The sequence below is a fragment of the Vombatus ursinus genome, unplaced genomic scaffold (assembly GCF_900497805.2).
Source record: "Vombatus ursinus unplaced genomic scaffold, bare-nosed wombat genome assembly UNPS02011591.1, whole genome shotgun sequence".
Lineage (NCBI taxonomy): Eukaryota > Metazoa > Chordata > Mammalia > Diprotodontia > Vombatidae > Vombatus > Vombatus ursinus.
Genome location: NW_020951369.1, coordinates 4,023,908 through 4,043,190, shown reverse-complemented (window position 1 = coordinate 4,043,190; position 19,283 = coordinate 4,023,908). Strand labels below are relative to the sequence as shown.

General features: G+C 39.7%; 1 protein-coding gene across 5 annotated transcripts in view; it reads right to left on the bottom strand.

Moving 5' to 3' along the window:
* UBE3A (ubiquitin protein ligase E3A) overlaps positions 1 to 19,283 on the bottom strand; it is a 241,480-nt gene that overhangs the window by 87,508 nt on the left and 134,689 nt on the right. For 4 of the 5 annotated variants that reach the window (XM_027856648.1, XM_027856643.1, XM_027856647.1 and 1 more), the window contains exon 1: positions 16,975 to 17,056. The exons of the other annotated variant lie outside the window; for it this stretch is intronic. The gene's annotated coding sequence lies outside the window, so the exon portion shown is untranslated. Of the gene's footprint in view, positions 1 to 16,974; positions 17,057 to 19,283 lie in introns of those variants that run through there. 5 annotated transcript variants of the gene reach the window in all.

Below are 19,283 nucleotides of genomic sequence, written 5' to 3'. Positions count from 1 at the left end.
GAGATTCTGAGGGGGGTTAACTGTTTTTTTTCCAGAAATGGGAATCATTTTGGCAATACGACAATTTTCTGGTACAGTGACAGTGTGTAATGACAAGTTATATGTTTTGGCCAGCAAGTTCTACAATTTCATCCCTCGGTGCCTTCAAAATTATTGCGTGGATGCCATCTGGTCACAATCATGAAATGATTTTTTGAGATAATCCTCCAGGCATTTTAGTGTTAGAATTCAAACTAGTTTAGGCTCCTTTTTACCTTATGTTACGTGAGTTCCAACCTTTATGCCCAAAATTATGCAAATGTTTTGTCCACTTTAATCAAACCTCCCTGCTGATTTTTCCACGTAAAAATTAAATTTCTTGCAAAATATCTGTGTAGACATATAAGTCTTCAATTTATAAAAAACATCTTGTAACTGTCACAAGATTCATTTAAACTAAACCTCTGCATCCAGCAGACACTCTTTGAAAATAAATATTCTTTTGGAAAATCTATTTACTCTACATTTAATATTAATCTCCAAGAACTTGAAAACTCTATTGTTCCTGCTAAAAGATTAGAAAATGTTTTACCAAAAAATTATATTTAAGATACTTGTGAACATTTCATTTTTTCCTTACATTTAATTTTAACCTGTTAGGTAGTTACACTTGATTTTTCAAAAATAATAGTTGCTTTAATTATTCTGCTCACACTTATCCAATCCTTAATCTTAATCCTGTTAAGAGATAATGCAAGGAAAAAAAAGGAAAATAAAGGGTAAAGAATTCCACACAAGGAAAAATTTCCTAGATATGTTCAAATATGTTCCATTAGTTTCTCTGTTTTGTGGACTTTTACTGCATTCTTCAAACTCATTTTTCCAGAGACTTGCAAGTATTTCATGAAGTCAATTTTTATTAAAAATTACACTTCCCTCAAACTTTATAAATTTCTGCCAGATCCTGTATGAAATAAACTCACATAATATATTTAGAATATAATTTTTGATATTATTGTCTTCCGACTCCAACTCTCCTGGAAGCAATTACCAAAACAAGACAAATTACAAAAATCAAAAATGTATTATTATTATTATTAATAATAATAATAATCTAAGTTAACTGGCCAGGGACATTCTTCCTGATTGGAGTAGATAGCTCCAATCCAACAAAATCCACTAACAATCACTCTCCAGTTTTGAATATACTTTCTATCATTGCTCTGGCATGTATTAAGTCTCATAGACTGGGTCAGAATGGATTACTTCAATTGTGGGAGTAGGCTGAACCTCCTATACCAAGGTGAACTGAAATAAATCAAAATTAGTCATCTACTTCGCCTAATATGTAACTACACCGGAACCCCATCTGTCTTCTACTACCTATGTTAACTTTTGGGAAGACACTTAACTTCGCTGGGTCTCAGTTTCATCATCTGTAAAATGAGTGAGTTGGACAAGATGGCCTGTAGATTCTGTCCATGTAGCTATAAATCTGTGATCCTGTGTGATCATTCCCAAAGAATATTCATTCAGTCTCTAAGAGAAGACTTTGAGTAATGGAAAATCCATTTACTTCTTGAGACAGCTCATTCCACTTTTGGATAGCTTTAACTATTAGGATTTTTTTTGTCCTAAATGTTAAAACATTATGTGAACTATTACTATTATATTTCTCCTCAAATCAATGCTTTGTGAAACACCATATAAATACGTGAATATAAATATTCAAGAAAAGTACTTTTGAACAACTACTTTCTCATTCAGTCTGTTAATGTTTTTTTTCCTTTAACATTATCATAATTTTTGGAAATACACTATATTACATTACATAACTCTATATTACATCTCCCCCCTCCCCCCCCACACATGCCCTGAAGAGCAAGCCCCTTGTAAAAACGAGTAATTGTCGAGCAAAAACAATAACCTGGTGACATCTGACTACATATGCATCATTCTCAATGCAGATTCCCCTGGACTCTACACTTAAACAACATCCTCTGTTCTCAAGCTGAGACATTGCAAACACTCAGCGTTAAGCTTTATTTAACGTTTCTTTTCACTTGACATTGTCAAATATATATCAACCTTCTTTGGGAGGGGGAGGTGTCCTCTCACGAGATTACCTTAATACTAAAGCAACCAAGTGTCAAGATATGTATGTTGACTCAGTTTGGATGATTTTTCAAATTCTTCATAGAATTTGTTTCTTCATTCTCTCCAATACATGCACATAAGATGCAACTATATTCATGCCATCTTCATGCCTGTGCTCCTTATTAACAATGCAATTAGAGAGGATTACAGATATTATGAAATGCTATTTCTTGTTCCCTTAAGAAACAAAATGAAATCTCCTTTATTTTTTTTTTTTTGCCAGCTGTGAAAGCATGTGAGCCATTCTTCCATTTAGCTGTAACTCTTTTGGCTTTTTTCCTGTGCAGTAAGCTGGCACATAGTAGGCATTTCCATTCCATTTACAGGGAAAGAGCAGTACTGAATCAACTTAGTGGGTGCTAAACAAGAGTGGATATTTCATATACCCGTAGTCGGTGTCTGTCAATGGTCTAAATCTGTGTGATTCTCAGTATCCTGCAGCCCCTACTTTATCTCACTGAAGAAGCAGAAGAGGACCAGAAAGGGAGCTAAATAAGCTAAACAGCATTTTTATGTTTTATACGGTACCACAGCAGAAGGATTCATTTTCTACTGGCCAATTTGCTGATGCTGAATCTTTCCATGCGAAGGTAAACTGGTCCTTGGATTTCAGACACAGTCTATTTCTGGGACCACACTCAAAATGCCTTTCTAGCTAGGCACAACTTGCCAGAGCTTGTAATCTGCTGTTACAGTCTTTGAAAATTCGGGGTCATTTCAAGGCTATGAAGCAGCTCTGGAGTAGGGCTTTGCTAGAGGTTTATGGATACTTTCTCTGAAAAGTAAACTTACACATTACAAGATGTGATGATTTTTATATGACAATAATATTTTATTGTCATATTCCTTACCAAATGGGGAAAAGAAAGGATATGGTGTTTTTAATACACATACACACACACTCACTCTTTATTTTGGGTCAAATATCCTAAAATAAATGTGGACCCTTTTATATCACTTTATATGGTATAGGAAGTTCTTTACAATTTTAAACTGTGTGCTACTTGGAATAATCCTATGAGAAGGAACCAAATGAAGTATTATTATCACCAAATTATAGATGAGGAAATTGAAGTTTAAAAAGTCTAAGTGACTTACCCAAGGTCACAAGACTTAAAAAGTGGCAACAAAATCAGGCCTAGAAACCAGGTCATGAGATTTCAGAGCTTCTTCTACCACATCATGCTGCCCACCCCAATCGTGCAACAGTTAACAGCTTTCATGCAAACTTAAGACATATCTTAAGTCTATAAAACAAATTGCATCTTTTTTAGATGACAGTAAAAAAAGAGCAATCACTTCAAGTTTATTCATTTTTCTTTCGTATCTCCTCAGTCCAGATATTTGTAAAGCACTTACCACAGTGCCTAGCACACAGAAGCACTTAAACGTCTGCTCTCTTACTCCTTTGTTTATCTGATAAGGGCATTTTCTTATGTTATAAAAAAACTTTATTAAAAGAAGACGTATACTACTTATTACACAGTTGACATTTTTCATAAAAGTTGTATGTAAATCAAATACTTGTCAAACGAGTAAGAAATGTTTACTATATAAAGAATTCATGGGGTTAATCTTTTTTGCCAAACAAATAATTAATAATATGAATAATCACCCCATTTTCAATGTTAAATATAGAGTTTTGCATATCAAGTTTTCTTAAATAAGAGGTTATCTATACCCCAGCAATATTTTAATTTTAAGCTATGAATTTCTATGATTTCTCATACTATTTTGCTACAAATACAGAATGTAAGTTATTATCTAATCTCTTCAGGGATTCAGAAAAAAATATTAAATGAATGGAGCCTATGGGTAAGACAGTATTATCATACATAAAAAGTAGAATAAAGACAGAGGCTAACGTATAAAAGGTAAATACTTAATTTATACTTAGGGCCAAAGGAATCCTTAATAGATCATTTGGAGAACCTTTTCATTTTATAAAGAATTTGAGGCCCAGAAAGGAACCTAAATGATAGCATATAAACACACACAAAAAAGTGGAAATATAACCATTTTTCATAAAATTCCCATGGCCTGAAAAGTCATTCAGGAAAGTGTGATCAGGTATACTTATCAATCTCCTAACTTCTCCCTCCAAAATCTATACCCACACTTCAACCCAAATAAGATAACAATATCCTGGACTTCTGTAAATGCAAAAGTAAAATAATAATGTCTTCTTGGATGGCTCACAAACTAGATATTAAGGCAGCAGTTTCAAAAGCATACCACAAAATACTGAATATTGGCAGCATTGTTGTAAACCATGCTAGTAGTTTGTTGATTTCAGAATGAGTTTTTGAATCTAGTTTTCAACTTAGCATCTCAGGTGGAAGAGACCTCAGCAGCTATCTAGCTTAATTTGTACTGGAATTTAAAAACTCAGCTACAACACACCCAAGAAGCAGTCATACAGCCTTTGTGAGAACTTTTTGAGTAGGTCTAATCGTTATGCTTTCCCCCTACATTTTAACAATAAAATGTTAAATATTCACAGGATCCAACCTATTTTTTTCCCTGTACCTATTGAAAACCACTCCATGTCAGGCTATGGCCAACATTCTTTTCTGCTACCACAAATTTTAAGATGGAGCAGTCACGTCCACCCCAATGTTGCCATCATTTCTACTTCAGCAATCAGTGATTCCTGATCTGCTCTTGTTCTGAAGACATCATTATGCTAACAGTACAGAGAAATAATTCTTGAAGTGGTATCTAATAGGCCAATGGTATCAGGTATTAGACAGAAGAAGATAGATAAATTTTATTAAGAAGTGTATGTATTGCTGTGTGGCCCTGGGCAAGTCACTTAACCCTGATTTCCTTTAAAAAAAAAAGGCATTATGTATTACTCTACCATGATATAAGGATGACCCTGGGTCACAAAGACCACATCAGTGGAATGGCCCAGCTTGAAAGGCTCTAAGCACCAGTCAAACAGCACGTCTGCCTGCCTCCCAAGTACAAGCCTAGCTAGGTTCAGAGAAGTTCATTCAAACATTGTAATTATAACTATCAAGTTTGCCTCTAGAAAAGTTGGGAAAATGTACCTCCCTCCTTTCATTGATATGGAAAATGGATATGGAATTATATATATGAACATATATGCAGAAGTATATATGGATATGCAATTTTAATTTTGCATATGCCCTAACTGATTTTGCTGAACTACATTTTTCTTTAAAAGGTGACAGTCTGAAAGGGGTTTGGGGTATGAGACAGGAAATAATAAATCAATGTCATGTTAAAAAAGATATCAATTATAAAGAGCAGTACGGTAGAATTAGGGCAACTAGGTGGTACAGTGGGATAGAGTGCCAGGCCTGGTGTCAGAAAGACTCATCTTTATGAGTTCAAATCTGGCCTCAGACATTTACTAGCTGTGTGACCATGGGCAAGTCACTTGGCTCTATTTGCCTTAGTTTCCTCATCTGTAAAATGAGCTGGAAAAGAAAATGGCAGACCATTCCAGTATCTTTGTCAAGAAAACCCCAAATGAGATCACAAAGGATTGGACACAACTGAATCAACTCAACAATAACAACAAAAGTAGAATTTGCTGTGAACCCAGTAAAATGTAGAAATCTGCAGAGGAATGGGGAAATGAATATGAGAATAATGATTAAACACCACTATACAAGAATTAATCACTTCAAGGCCCCTTTATGTATTGAGAGAATGCTGATGTCCTATGCAGCACTTCTTAAACTGTGAGTTGCGACTGAGGTGCTGAAGGGGTCCCAAGTGGAAAAAATTTAAGAAGTGCTGCTATAGAGAGCCCATGGTGGTTTGCAACCAATGATTTAACTACCCCATCTAGTGGAAAAACAAGGCAGGTTCATCAATTTCTGGGGAATTGAGCAGAAGGGTTGGGTTTTGGAAAGAGTGAGACTGATTTAGGATGTGCAGAACCACCTGCCTCTTTAGTCCAGATAAGAGTGATGTCTTTTGTGAAAATGAAGCAAATGAACAGCCATTCTGGAGTTTCTTCCAGAAATGGAACTTGGACCTATAGCCTACCTATCTAAGTCAGTTCAGTGAAGTACCTATTGATTGATAATGCTCTCTAACTTCCTGAATTACTAGGAGAAATTCTGTGCGAGACTGGACCCCAACAGATTTAAGAAGGTAGAGGTTGAACTATAACAACTTCAGAATATACTGAGCTGGCTATAAATACCAATGGGTTCCACATTCGATATTCTCAATGGCTAAAGAAACAAGCAGCTCAGAAGTACTCCATATATTTCCAACACTGATTTATTTCATATTTCATGCATAACCTAATTCAAAGCATTGACTCTATAAACAATTTCATAACCTAATTCAAAAAGTTGAGTCTAAACAATAAGGTCTTACATACAGTCTTCTGCCTCTGGATGGCATTTGAAATATAACAAATTCCTCTTCAAACATCCTAGAAATGAAGTCTAGAAATGTGGCCATTGCCTTTTCTATGAGGGGGTCTATGCCTCTTTAAGTCTATATGTTCAATGAAGTATCCACTTGCCATTTTTCTAAAATATGGTAGGCCAAGGAGTGTAAATTATAAATAGGATGAACTCAGCTCATGTTAACAGTTCAAGTGACCTTGAAAAACTGGGGGCCTATTGCAAATCCATGAAACATAATACATTATTTGTTCATTGGTTAAGCTATTTCAAATGATCCAAATTTAGGTGGAAGGTTAATGTATAAAAGCAATGTTTTAGCAAGTAAAACTCCTAAAAAATGTTAATTGAAGGCAAACCTGTATACATAACCTACCATTTGCACGCCAATTCTAGTCATCCCAACTAGATGTATAACTGGACAAGTCACTTACAACTTAGTTTCCTCACACCACATAAAATGAGGAGAGAGTTCTAACTTATCCTTAAAAGTCCCTTCAAGTCCTCAAATTCTATGTCACGTATATTTTCATTGAAAGATTAAGTAAACTTGTCAAAAGCAACCAAAATCCCCACAGATAACAAAAGCAGCTTGTTTAAGGAAGGTGGAAACAATCATTCAAGGGAAAAAGAGTTTCAATTCAAGATAACTTTTTTATTATCTTTTTTCACTATAAGGAAGCAACTAATGAAAACTGGATTATGAAACATTGTTTCACAGAAATACAAATGTATAATATTTTTGACCAAGTTCAAATTTGTCTTATTTTAAACAATCTGTCCCTAAGGTTTATAAGAGATACTTTTCTATTAAAAAGTCACTCTTAAATTTTACTTTTTCATTTCTTGTAGAACTAATATATTTTGAATGTTTAGCCAGTCCATCAACTAGCACCTGCTATGTGCCAGGCACTGGGCTAGGCACTGGGGATATGAAAATAAAAATTAAAGTCCCTGTCTTCAAGGAGCTTATATTATATTAGGAAAACCAGTATGCACAAATATTTGACCAAAAAAAAAAAAAGGGGGTTTTCCTTACTGTAATACATTAGGACAACTGAAGTTTAATTTTCATTATAACTTTGGGAAAACTCAATTCCCTTCAGTTGTTAGCACTCCCCTCTCCCCAAGTCCCCCAAATTACTTTACACATCTTTTTTTATTTGCTTATCCTTGTGCATGCTATACCCCTCCCCTCCAAATTAGTAACCTTGTTGAGAGCAAGGACTGATTTTATCTGTGAACACTTAGCAGTATACTTGGTATACAGTACGCACCAAACAAATGCTAGTTGCACTGAATACTCCAAATCCTATCATGAATAAGAAGCAGTGTGGTCTAGCAGAAATAACACCAGATTTGGAGGCAGAGGACCACATTTCAAAACCTGGCTCTGCTATTTGCTATTTGTGGGACCTTGAGCAAATAAATCCCTTTACCTGTCTTGGTTTCAGTTTCCACATCTGCAAATGAAGGGGATGATGCTCTCTACCACCTTTGAGGTCCTTTTCAGATCTAAGTTTGATCCTATAATCTGTGAATCTATGCATGCTAAACATGTATAAGCACATGAAGTGTACAACTAGGAATGTCAAAGAATAATCCCCACAGATGAATGAATTGTTGTGGGTTAGTCCTTTCAGTCACGTCCAACTCTTTGTGGCCCCATTTGGGGTTTTCTTAGCAGAGATACTGGAGTGGTGTGCCATTTCCTTCTCCAACTCATTCTACAGATAAGTAAACTGAGACAAACAGGGTAAAATGACCTGTCCAAGGTCACACAGCTACTAAGTTTCTGAGGCCAGATTTGAACTCACAAAGATGAGTCTTCCTGATTCCAGGCCCAGCACTTTATCCATTGATAGCCACAACCCTGTAGATATACGAATAAGAATATTGAAAAGCAAATCAATCAGTTAAGTAGATAAGGAAAAAGGGTAAAAAGAATGTCTAAGAAATGCCTCCCCATAATATGCTAATTCTAAATGTGTGGTATAAAGGGTGCTCCATCCACATAAGTTCTCAAAACGACAGAAAATTGAAGCTATGGACATACTAACTAAACTACCTTGGGGTTACTTTGTAGAGCTAGACAAAATAATAGCAAAAGTCATCTGGTGGTACAAAAAGGCTAAAAACTTGAAGGAAAACAATTTAAAAAGTAAGAACGATGATGGGGATTGCAACACTATTGGACTTCAAACTATACTAATAAAGCAATGTTTAAAAACTACTTGTTACTGGTTTAAAAAAAAGTTTAAATCTGATCAACGGAACAGATTAGGAGAGAAGACATAGAAACCCTGGAACATTGTGGCCTACTGTTTGATAAACCCAAGGACACCACTGGATACTTACTTTCCAGTTCTTCACTACAGCAAAAAAATTTAAAATGCTGGGTTAAGGACTCCCTACACTAGTCAACAAAAGCTAATGGGAAAAACTGGAAAGTAGTTTATAAAGTCAAAAAAAGAAGAAGAAAAGGGCACATCATTAATAAAAGAGGAAAATAGAAGACATAGAAAATAATCATAAAAAGTAAAACACAATTTTAATTATATAAAATTGAAAAGGTTTTGCATGAATAAAATCATTGCAACTAGAATTGGAAGGGAAATTTGTTGACTGGAAAAAAATCTTTATAGCAACTAATTCTGATGAAGGCCATATAAAAAGAATAAATAGACCAAGTGTGGGGCAGCTAGGTGTCACAGTGGATAGAACACCGGCCCTGGAGTCAAGAAGACCTGAGTTCAAATTTGGCCTCAGACACCTGACACTTACTAGCTGTGTGATCCTGGGCAAGTAACTTAACCTCATTGCCTAGGAAAAAAACAAAATAAAAGAAAACAAAATAAAATAGATCAAGCGGCCAAAGAAGATGAATAGTTTCCAAAAGAAAACATTCAAGCTATCAACAATTATATGAAAGGATGCTCACCAATAAGAATGTATCACCAGTAAGAAAATGCAAATTAAAATACTACTGAGGTTTCACCTCACAATCATCAGATTGACAAAAATTATAAAAAAAATTTAATGGTGAAATGTTTAAGGAGATATGGGAAGACAGACACACTAATGAACTCTTTATGATGCATCTATGAATTAATCGGTCAACTAGCATTTATTAAGCACCTAATATGAGCCAAGCACTGTGCTAAGCACTGAGAATACAAAGAAAGGCAAAAAAATTAACAGTCCTCCTCCCAAAGAACCAGCTCATAGTCTAATGAAGGAGACAACACGAAAACAACTATGTACCAACAAGATACAGAAATGTTAAACTGAAGATAATCACAGAGGGAAAAACTAGAATTAATCCAAAGTATGAATGTGCTACTCCTAAGTAAAGTTACCACACAGAATTTACCAACTCCATCAAGAAAGTATTAGATTATGCTGCTGCCAGAACCGTCAATTAATAAACTGGTAGCACTGTTTCCAAATTCTCCAGATTTTGTCTCTGTAGGATCTCATAAATTCAGTTCCACCTCTCAAGCCCTAGTGTATACTCCCTTATTACTATTCAACCAGTCTACTACAATATTTTCCTACTAAGTCTTGCCTCCTCCAACCATTTCCCATTCCAATCTATCCTTCATACTGTGGCCAAGCTAATCTTCCTAATGCAGAGAACTAATATCATTCCTCTGCTCTTCAGATTTAGAGCTAAAAGAGAACTTTGTAGTCATCTAGTCTTCATTTTAATTATTGTTACCACTTATATAGTGCTTTAAGTATGAAAGGTACTTTACATCTCATTTATTCCTTACAATAGCATTCCTCTCTTTTGCAGATAAAGAGACTGAGGCCCAAAGAGATTCACAAGGTCATACATGTAACTGTTACCTTCAATATCTACATATTGCCTATTACATGAAATTAACTCTACCAAGTAGCTCCTTTACCTGGCAATCAAGGGCCCCCACAATGAGGTGCCACCCTACCTTTCCAACCTAATTTCATATTATTAATACTCATTCAGTACTCTACATTCTACAAATCATACTACTTGATACCTAGAATACACATTGCACATTTTCACCTGATGCTTTTGCCTATGCTGCTCCCTTTGCCTCCCCTTCAATTCATATCCAACTCAAATATTAGTTCCTCTGTTAAGTTTTCCTTGATCATCCCCCAGCAGAGTACCACTTCCCTCTCAGACATCACAAAAGGTTTTGTTTTGAACTTATGAATATAGTGCATGACATTTTTCTATAGTATGCTATGAGCCCCATGAAGGTAGACATTATACTATCTAAACTCACTCAGAGCATAACAGTCCTGTGCACATAGTAGGTGCATGATAAATGTTTAACTGAACTATCCAAACTGTTTTACAACTCTCTGATCAGGAGAAAGGTATGGAAAGAGGTAACAGTGGGAAAAGCATTAAAAACCCTTTTCTATAACTCAGGCAAGACTAAAATCTCCACCTCTGGGGCCTCCTTCTTCCACTGGGTAAAATGATATGGGTCACATGACTAAGGCCACAGTTAAACCAAAGCATGCGGGCTGTCCTTAAAGGATTTTATTTTTAATAGTGGCAAGCAAGTCATATAAGTAATCTGAATATAAGCTCTTCGAAGGCAGGGGCTATGTTTCTTTTTACTTCTATTTATATTTCCAGTGCTTAGCACAATTCCTTGTTAGCCTGGCCAAGTAAGCAATTCATAAACAGTCTTTCTACAATCAGATTTAGAGTTGGAAAAGATCTCAAAGGCCACTGAGTCCCAACACCCTCATGTTACAGATGAGGAAACTGAGGCACAGAAGTGTTTAATGACTTGACCAACATCACACAACTAGTCAGAATTTGAACCCAGGTTTTCCTGACTTCAAGCCCAGCACCATGTTCACAACACCATGCTATCTCAATTATTCCTTCAGATTGCAAAGTCTGAAAAGTACTACTCCAAATCAAATTGTGATCTCATTAAGGAGAGAAGATTGACTGGAATTGGCTAGAACTGTTTCATGGGATTATCAAATTTATCACTAATATTAACATTTCTATCACATAAAAACCTTTATTTCTAGATCTCCTAGTTCACTGAAAATATATACTATATAACATTTTAGGTTTATACAGTACCAAGTATGACAGGCTATTGTTTTCCTAACTAGTTTTCCAGCTGCTGGTATCCAGAGATCGGTCTTAACTTTGTATTCCATTTAGTATCTATCACTGTGTCCTGCAGATAATAGTAGGCAATCAGTAAATTTACTGATTGAAAATTACATATGTGTAATTTTCTAAAGTATGGAAAAAAAGGAGGATTCTATGCATCTATGAAGACAAGAGAGGTAACATGTACAAAGGGCTAGCTAGCTTGGAATCAAGAAGACCTAGGTTCAAAGCCTGCTTAAATTTAACACACACTAATCATGTGACCTTAAATAAATTGCTTTTCCTCTCCGTCCCAGGCAACTCTGTAAGCACATGAATTCAATGTTGGCTTTCCCCACAGGAATATATAGCTGGTGAACTGAATCTGAAGGACTTTCTCACACATGGAGTTCCACATACTGACCCACCTTTTCCCCCGAAAGAGGGCAAAACAAAGTAGAAGAAAAATCTTAACTTACAGCATTTTCCAGGATAGATCCCTGAGTAGAAGGCAAGGAGATCTGGCATGACTTTTAAGAAGTCTCAAACACTTCTCCACAGATATATGGGTATATAAGGTGAAAAGAATAAAACATTTGCTTTAAAGTTTGCACAGAACTTTGAAAATATCTCATTTTATCCTTGCAACAACACTGGGAGGTAAGTGATATCCCCATTTAACAGGTAAGGAACCTAAGGCAGAGAAGTTAAGAGATACATAGCTAAAAAGTGTCTGAAGTTGAATTTGTAGCTGCTGGTGAAATGGAGAACGAAATGGTTCTGGAGTATGGATTATCTAAGGTCAAATCCAGCCTTGGGAACACGCTAGCTGTGTGATGTTGGGCAAGTCATTTAACCTCTATTTGCCTGAAGTTTCCTCAACTGTAAAATGGGAATAATAATAACACTTACCAGCCGGGTTGTTTCGAGGATCAAGTGAGATATTTGGAAAAGCCCTTAGTACGGCAGGTAGGTGGGCACAGGCTCTGGTTTCAGGAGCACCAGAGTTCAAATCAGGCCTCAGATGCTTACTAGCAGTGTGACCCTGGGCAAGTCGCTTAACCCCAACTGCCTCTTTAAAAAAAAAAAAGCCCTTAGCATAGTGCCTGGCACACACTACGTACTATATAAATGCTTATTCTCTCTCCCTCCAGCAATCTATGCCACCTAGTTGCCTCTTAACATATGTTAAGGCATTTTGAAAAATAAAAAGCACTATGAAAAAAGCCACAAATCTGCACCTGTGAGAATATATTATGGTTTTATGATTTTACCCAAGGACTTTAACTCAAAATATCATTTCTACATACGTTTATATTTGAAAAATGGAGAACTGCTCATTTACACAACAAACTGCTTGTGTAAATAGCTAATGTTAATGGTTCTGAACACAAGTTTGGAAAGCTGCTATAGAACATATCCAACAACTTTTTTTTTTAAGTAAACATCTGGAAATACTGTTGTTTCAGATTACAATTTTAGACATGACCAGCAGTTTTGGAAACTTCCACTACCTACAATATGAGTAAAAGCAGAAAAATTCTCCAAATTTTCAAGGGAAAAAAATGGCATGGCCTCAAAGTCAAGATAACAGAACTGCCACAATGCCATATGACTAAAAAAGTATCACAAGATTTTTAACAAAATAACTGCATGATGCTCTACTAAAGTTCTATTCCCAAGAAGCAAAGGTGACCTTGGGGTTCCTGACGGCTTAGGGAAAGGGGAGGTAGGGAGTAGTGCTCAGGAGCAGGGCATGAAGTTTTGGCAGGGCCTATGGAAATGGAAAGGAATGGAAAGGCATTGAATATGGCCTGAATTAAGTACTCTAAGGACAATTCATCCTAGCTAAGCCTAGAGAAACTTATCAACAAAGGTTTGCTTGGTTTGCTACCAGCCTACCAAGGGATGAATTTGGCCCCACCAACTCATCTAATTACCTAGGTCATAGAGAAGTTTCACAAAATATCGGTAGAAGTAGTAACCAATACCAATGAAATCACAGATCTAGTGAAGTAGTTACATAGTACTTTACTCTGATACTTTAAAAGATCTGTAATTTTATCAGTTAGGGTATTCCCTCCATAGACAGAGATATCAACCTTTACATGTTTCACAAGATGGTATGGCTGAAAAATTCATCACCTATTGGCCAACATTCTGCTAACGAGTCTCTCTACACCAAACTAAACTGGTACTTGTTCAACCCACAGGGTCAGTTTGTCACACAACCCATATTTAAAGCTGTTTCAGCTTAGTAAGATCTAAGATAGCTTGCAATAGAGAACCTGAAGTCACTTCACATAATAATTGGGAATTAAAGTAGGGCATTAGTGGAAACACTACATATTCATTTAATATTCTTATACTTATTTTATCTTATTTTACAATTCATCTGATTTTCCTGCTATATTACTTCAAGAAAAGAACATATTAAAATATAATAATGAGAACAAGTAATGCCAAGAATAATAACTCACATTTCTACAGCACCTTAAAGTTTATGAAGTGTGTGGTACTTGTTGAGAGTAAGGGGAAGGGGAAAATTTTGAGGAAGTGAGCTTAAGCAGCGAGTTAATCAGCAATGAGAGATGCTCTTGATGAATTTGAAAATGTTCAAGTGGGATAAAGATGAGTCTGTACCAGATACTTGAGAGGAAGTTTATACAGCAAATGATCACTGGGCAAACACAAAATTTTCAAGTAATTAACTAAGTAACTGGTGAAAGATGTACAGTATTCTGTGTGGATGTTATTTCAAGGGTTACCACAGGAATCACATTAACTAATCAGTATATTTTATAACCATGAACAAAATGCATGTGTGAACATTTATTCTACAACAGAAATGATAAAAAGGAATTAGTGTGCTGTAACCAATTAGAAATTGGAGCATGATCATCAATGTGTTTTATATCCTACTGAAAGGTATAGGATGATTTTAGTTCTATGACAATAAAGTTACAGTGCATACCCTCCTGAGAGTTTATTCAATCTCTGATAGACCTAACAAGTAGCATCAAATGAGTGAATCTGAACTGAAGCAGTATAGCAGAACTACTTGCCTGCTATTAATTCCAAGAGATCAGAAGGGGACAATCAAAAATTTGTTTTTATCTACCAAGAATTCAACAGGGCTGCACTGTCTGATACAGGCTATCCCAAATGTCTTCATGAGTTTCAAGCTTTAATAGCTTTTTTAAAGCTTTAATAGTTTTTAAGCTTTAATTAACATAAAACTACAGGAAGACTTAGGACATCCTGTATACACCACCATCACCTAGACTTGCACATCATGACTGCATGATTACTCTTCAGGTTGTAATCCTTTAAAAATCACCTTTAAAATGTCTTTCTTTAATATGTGAATTTCCAGTACAGTCCTATTCAGATGCCTCCTCCTGGCATGGAGTGGACCTGGATTTTTGAAGGCTACGCTAGTGCAGAGAAGTCTGCTGGGCCAAACTGGAAAGGTTTCCAATACGTACTCTCTAGTCACTGATGAACTGTTTAACTGTTATAGGACTAATTTAGCTCTTTGGAGACACATCACTACACTAATGAAATATCTCAACTACAATACCAGATAAGAAACACAACTCTTCATGAAAGTTTGGGTTATGTGCTGCATAAGAAGAGTATGCACACTGATGAAAAATCACAGATAGTTTAAATATTGATATATAACTGTAATTTGCTACTTATTTCAATTGCTTTGTATTATTTTCAATTGTTTTATGTTTATGTTTTATCTCCCTAAAATAATTTAAGCTTCAGGAGGAAACAAACTTCTCTTTTGTAACCCCATAAACCCTCATACAATGCTTAATCACACAGTAGGTGCTGGATAAATGAGTTGTTGAATTCAACTGATTAATAACCAGGGTTGATATGGCCTGATTTGTTCTCAAATCCATGACTATTACTTTTGCCTAAGAAATTCTTTTTGTCTATTAAGAAAACTTAACAAGTGATCAAAATATACTCACTTTTTGCATCTGTGAAACCTGATAATGAAAACTCCTATAGCTGCCCTTTAACACTGTGGTTGTTTTATATAGCATCTACAATCACTAACAATGACAATACAATGCTATCAGGAAATTTTTTTTTTTTTTACAAAAGTTCATATTTTAAGAGTTCTTAAGTTTAAATTGCTGCCCCCTGAAGTCTTTTTTTAAAAAATGATTAAAGTTTTGCAATGTCTAGTCAGTACCCACTTATTGCCTGTAAGTGGTTTCAATTAATACCTGTGTCACCAAAGCTATCACTTATAAGTTGTCTTAACTTCTGTTGCTAAAGGAGCATTTCCCATCCCAAACACAACTTTAGATGCCTGTTCAACAACGGACTAAATGTTACTATTTAAAGTTTTTGCTTACTGGCCACCTAATAAATGTGATCCTGATACGGTTCTACACCTCTTCTATTTTTGTCCTCCCATAGGATGTCATAAAAAGAAAAAAAAATGAAACCATGAATCATCTTTCTAGGATTCTAAGCTTTAAAAAAAAAAAAAAGACAACACTTGTCTCTTCGATAAAATAAATCCAGAGGAAGGAATGCTATTTGTCTGCTTTTCATCTGAACACACTTCGCTCAGGGAAGCCCAGCTCCGTCCATAGGAGCGCAGCCCCGAGGCCGAGCCGGCCTGCCCCGCTGTCTTACCCCTTTCATTCACTCCGTTGGGGGAGGGGAAGGAAACAACTATTTCCAGGTGTGCTTTCGTGTGCGTGCATGTGTGTGCATGTGTGTAGTCTTTCCTCTCTCATTCACCTAGTGAGGAGAAGGGAAGGGAGCGGAAGAGTGTGTGTGTGTGCTCACTCAGTCGGGGGGGGGGTCAGAACTATTTCCCAGTCTTCACTTCACACACTTCTCCCACTAGCAAATGCCACGAACTCCGGTGCACTTGGGATGGGGGGGGGGTCCCCGCCGGCGGTGCCTAAACACACTTCATGCAGAAGCAATCCCCTGGGGTCCCACAGCTCTTCTCCTTCCCTCCCCCCAGAAACAAGCTCGAGTCCACTAGCGGATACTCTGCGCTAAACACGGCGGAGGAAGAAGAAGGCAGCGCAGCAAGGACCTGACAGTTTGGAGGGGAGAGGACGGCTCAGCCCGCCCCGCGAACACCGGCCGGGCTCTGCGCCTGCCGCCCCCCCGCTCCGGGCCGGGGGCTATTAAAACCCCCCGGCGGCGGCGGCGGCGGTGGCGGGGATGCCTCCCAAACTGACAGTTAGGACCCGGGCCCGGCGGCCCTGAGCCCAGCAGCCCGCCCGCCTGCCCCCGGGGAGCCCAAGAAGAGGCCCCGGCCCCGCCAACACCGACCTGTGGGGGTATCCCCGGCTGGGCCGCGGCCCTCGCAGCAGCAGCAGCAGCAGCAGCAGCAGCAGCGGTGGTGGTGGGAGCTGCAGCAGGCGCCGCCGCCGCCTCGCTCCTCCTCCTCCTCCTCCTCCCGCCGCCGCCTCCTCTTTCCCCTTCGCTGCCGCCACCGCCGGGGCTCATGCGGGACCCGCGCTTCCTTCTCCGGGGCCCGGGGGAAGGCAAGGAGCCCACGGGGCCGCCGGGGACCCCTCGCTCTTCTCCAGCCGCAGCCGCCGCCGCCGCCGCTCCCCCCACCCCGGGGGGGGCTCAGGGGCCCGCTCGGCCGGTGCTGGGCAGCGGACGGACGGGCGGCTCCGCGCGGGGCCCGGAGCCGGAGGAAGCGCCGCCGCCGTCCGAGGGGGCTCTAGGCCGGGGCGCGGGGCGCACGGCGCACGGCGGAGCCGGCCTTGGAGGGAGGTGGAGGCGGAGGAGGCGGCAGCGGCGGCGGCGGAGGGGACGGGCCGGTGGAGAGGAGAGGAGAGCGGTGTGTGTCGGGGGAGGGGGGAGGTCGGGGCGGGCAAGGGGCCCTGTCGTCTCCTATAGTCACCCCGAACCCAGCGCCACCATCTTGGGAGAAACACGGATATCACGGCCGCGGCGCAAGCTGGGAGGACTGGCGGGGCGGGCGGAGTATCCCGGCAGGCAACGCGAGCGCCACCAGGGCCTGGCTGGGCGCAGGGGCTCAGGCCTGGGAAAGCTGAGGGGTGGGGACAGCGTGGGGAAAGCCCGGAGGAAAGGGAGGAGGCGGGGCCGCGACGGCGGCCGGGGACCGGGGGAGGGGGGTGGGGAAGAGGGGGAGGAGGAGAGGGGGCGGGGACGGACCATAGAGTCTCCGGGTTCCTCCCCTTTTCCTCCTCGCACGGCCCGTTGCCCTCCGGCTTGCCGTCGTCACCGCAGGGTGCAGAGGCGGTTGGGAAAGGGTGCCCACTTCGGGGCCTCCCTGAGCTCCTCCGTGCCCCGCGGCCATCTTGGAGTCGGGCAGAGAGGGGGCCCCGGTGAAACGGGAGCCCCAGGCCGGCGCACTGGCGTCTGGGGAGCCCCGGGCTATGTTGGGCCTGGGAGGCCCCCCTAGAACCGTGAGCCTCCTCAGGCAGGGATTTCTAACCTGGGATAGATTCCAGAGGGGCCTTGAACTTGGATGGGAAAAAGATGACATCATGATTTTCACTGACCTCTAACCGAAAGTTTGCCTTTCCTTTCGTTATGAAGTGGGCAGCACGTTGTTAAGCCCCAGCTCCCGTACCCCCTTCGGCTGGAAGCCTTTCCCGATTCCGCGTACCGCTAGCGCCTTTCCTCCATTGATTATTTCCCACTTGTCCTGTGACTGCAACTGTCGCGTAGGTTCTCCCTCGGAGGCTGGGAGCTCCTGAGAGGGGGCAGACTGTGACCTGTCTTTGTTTCCCCGAGGTCTAGCCCAGTGCCTGCCCTCAGGGATCCCACAGTCTGATGGTGGGAGACAGCTGGCCAGCAATGGGGACCAGAAAGATGCATACACGCACACACCCCCCCCTACGTATTTGTGTGTCTGTTTAGTCCTTGTAGGCACTTAATGTTTATCCTGGGAAGGGGTCCATAGGCTTCAACAGACGGCCAGTGGGGTCCATGACCCACAACAATGGCTAACAACCTCTGTTTTAAAGGCTTTTTAAGGTTTGTTTGGGTTTTTTTTCCAGACCTCTAAGCAACCCCTAGTGAATCTGGGATAGGTCTGCAAAGCTCTTGTTCCTGAACAACTGAGTGTCTGCATGCTTCCCTTACAAAGAGGAGGTTCCAGTATAGGAGGTCCATGCCTCCTGGCTTACACAAGTCTTGAAGTCTCAGTTAAAATCCTATCTTCTGCATGAAACCTTTCCTAGTTCCCTTTGAAGCTAATGCTTTTCCTCTGAGATAACTTCTAATTTCTTCTGTATATATCTTGTGTGTACACAGTTGTTTGCAGATTGTCTCCTACCATTAGATCCTGAGGTCTTTGAAGGCAAATATTGTCTTTTGCCTTTCTTTTTTATTTAGCACAGCGCTTGACAAATTTGTTGTTGTTCAGTTGTGTCTGTCTCTACATAACTCCATGGATGTTGTCCGTGGCGTTTTCTTGGCAAAATACTGTAGTGGTTTGCCATTTCCTTCTCCAGTATACTCTCCATTGGAACTGAGGCAAATAAGGGTTAAGTGACTTGCCCAGAATCACACATTTGAGTGTGTCTGAGGTCATATTTGAACTCAGATCTTCCTGACTCCAGGCCTGGTCCTCTACCCACTGTCCCACTTGGTACATA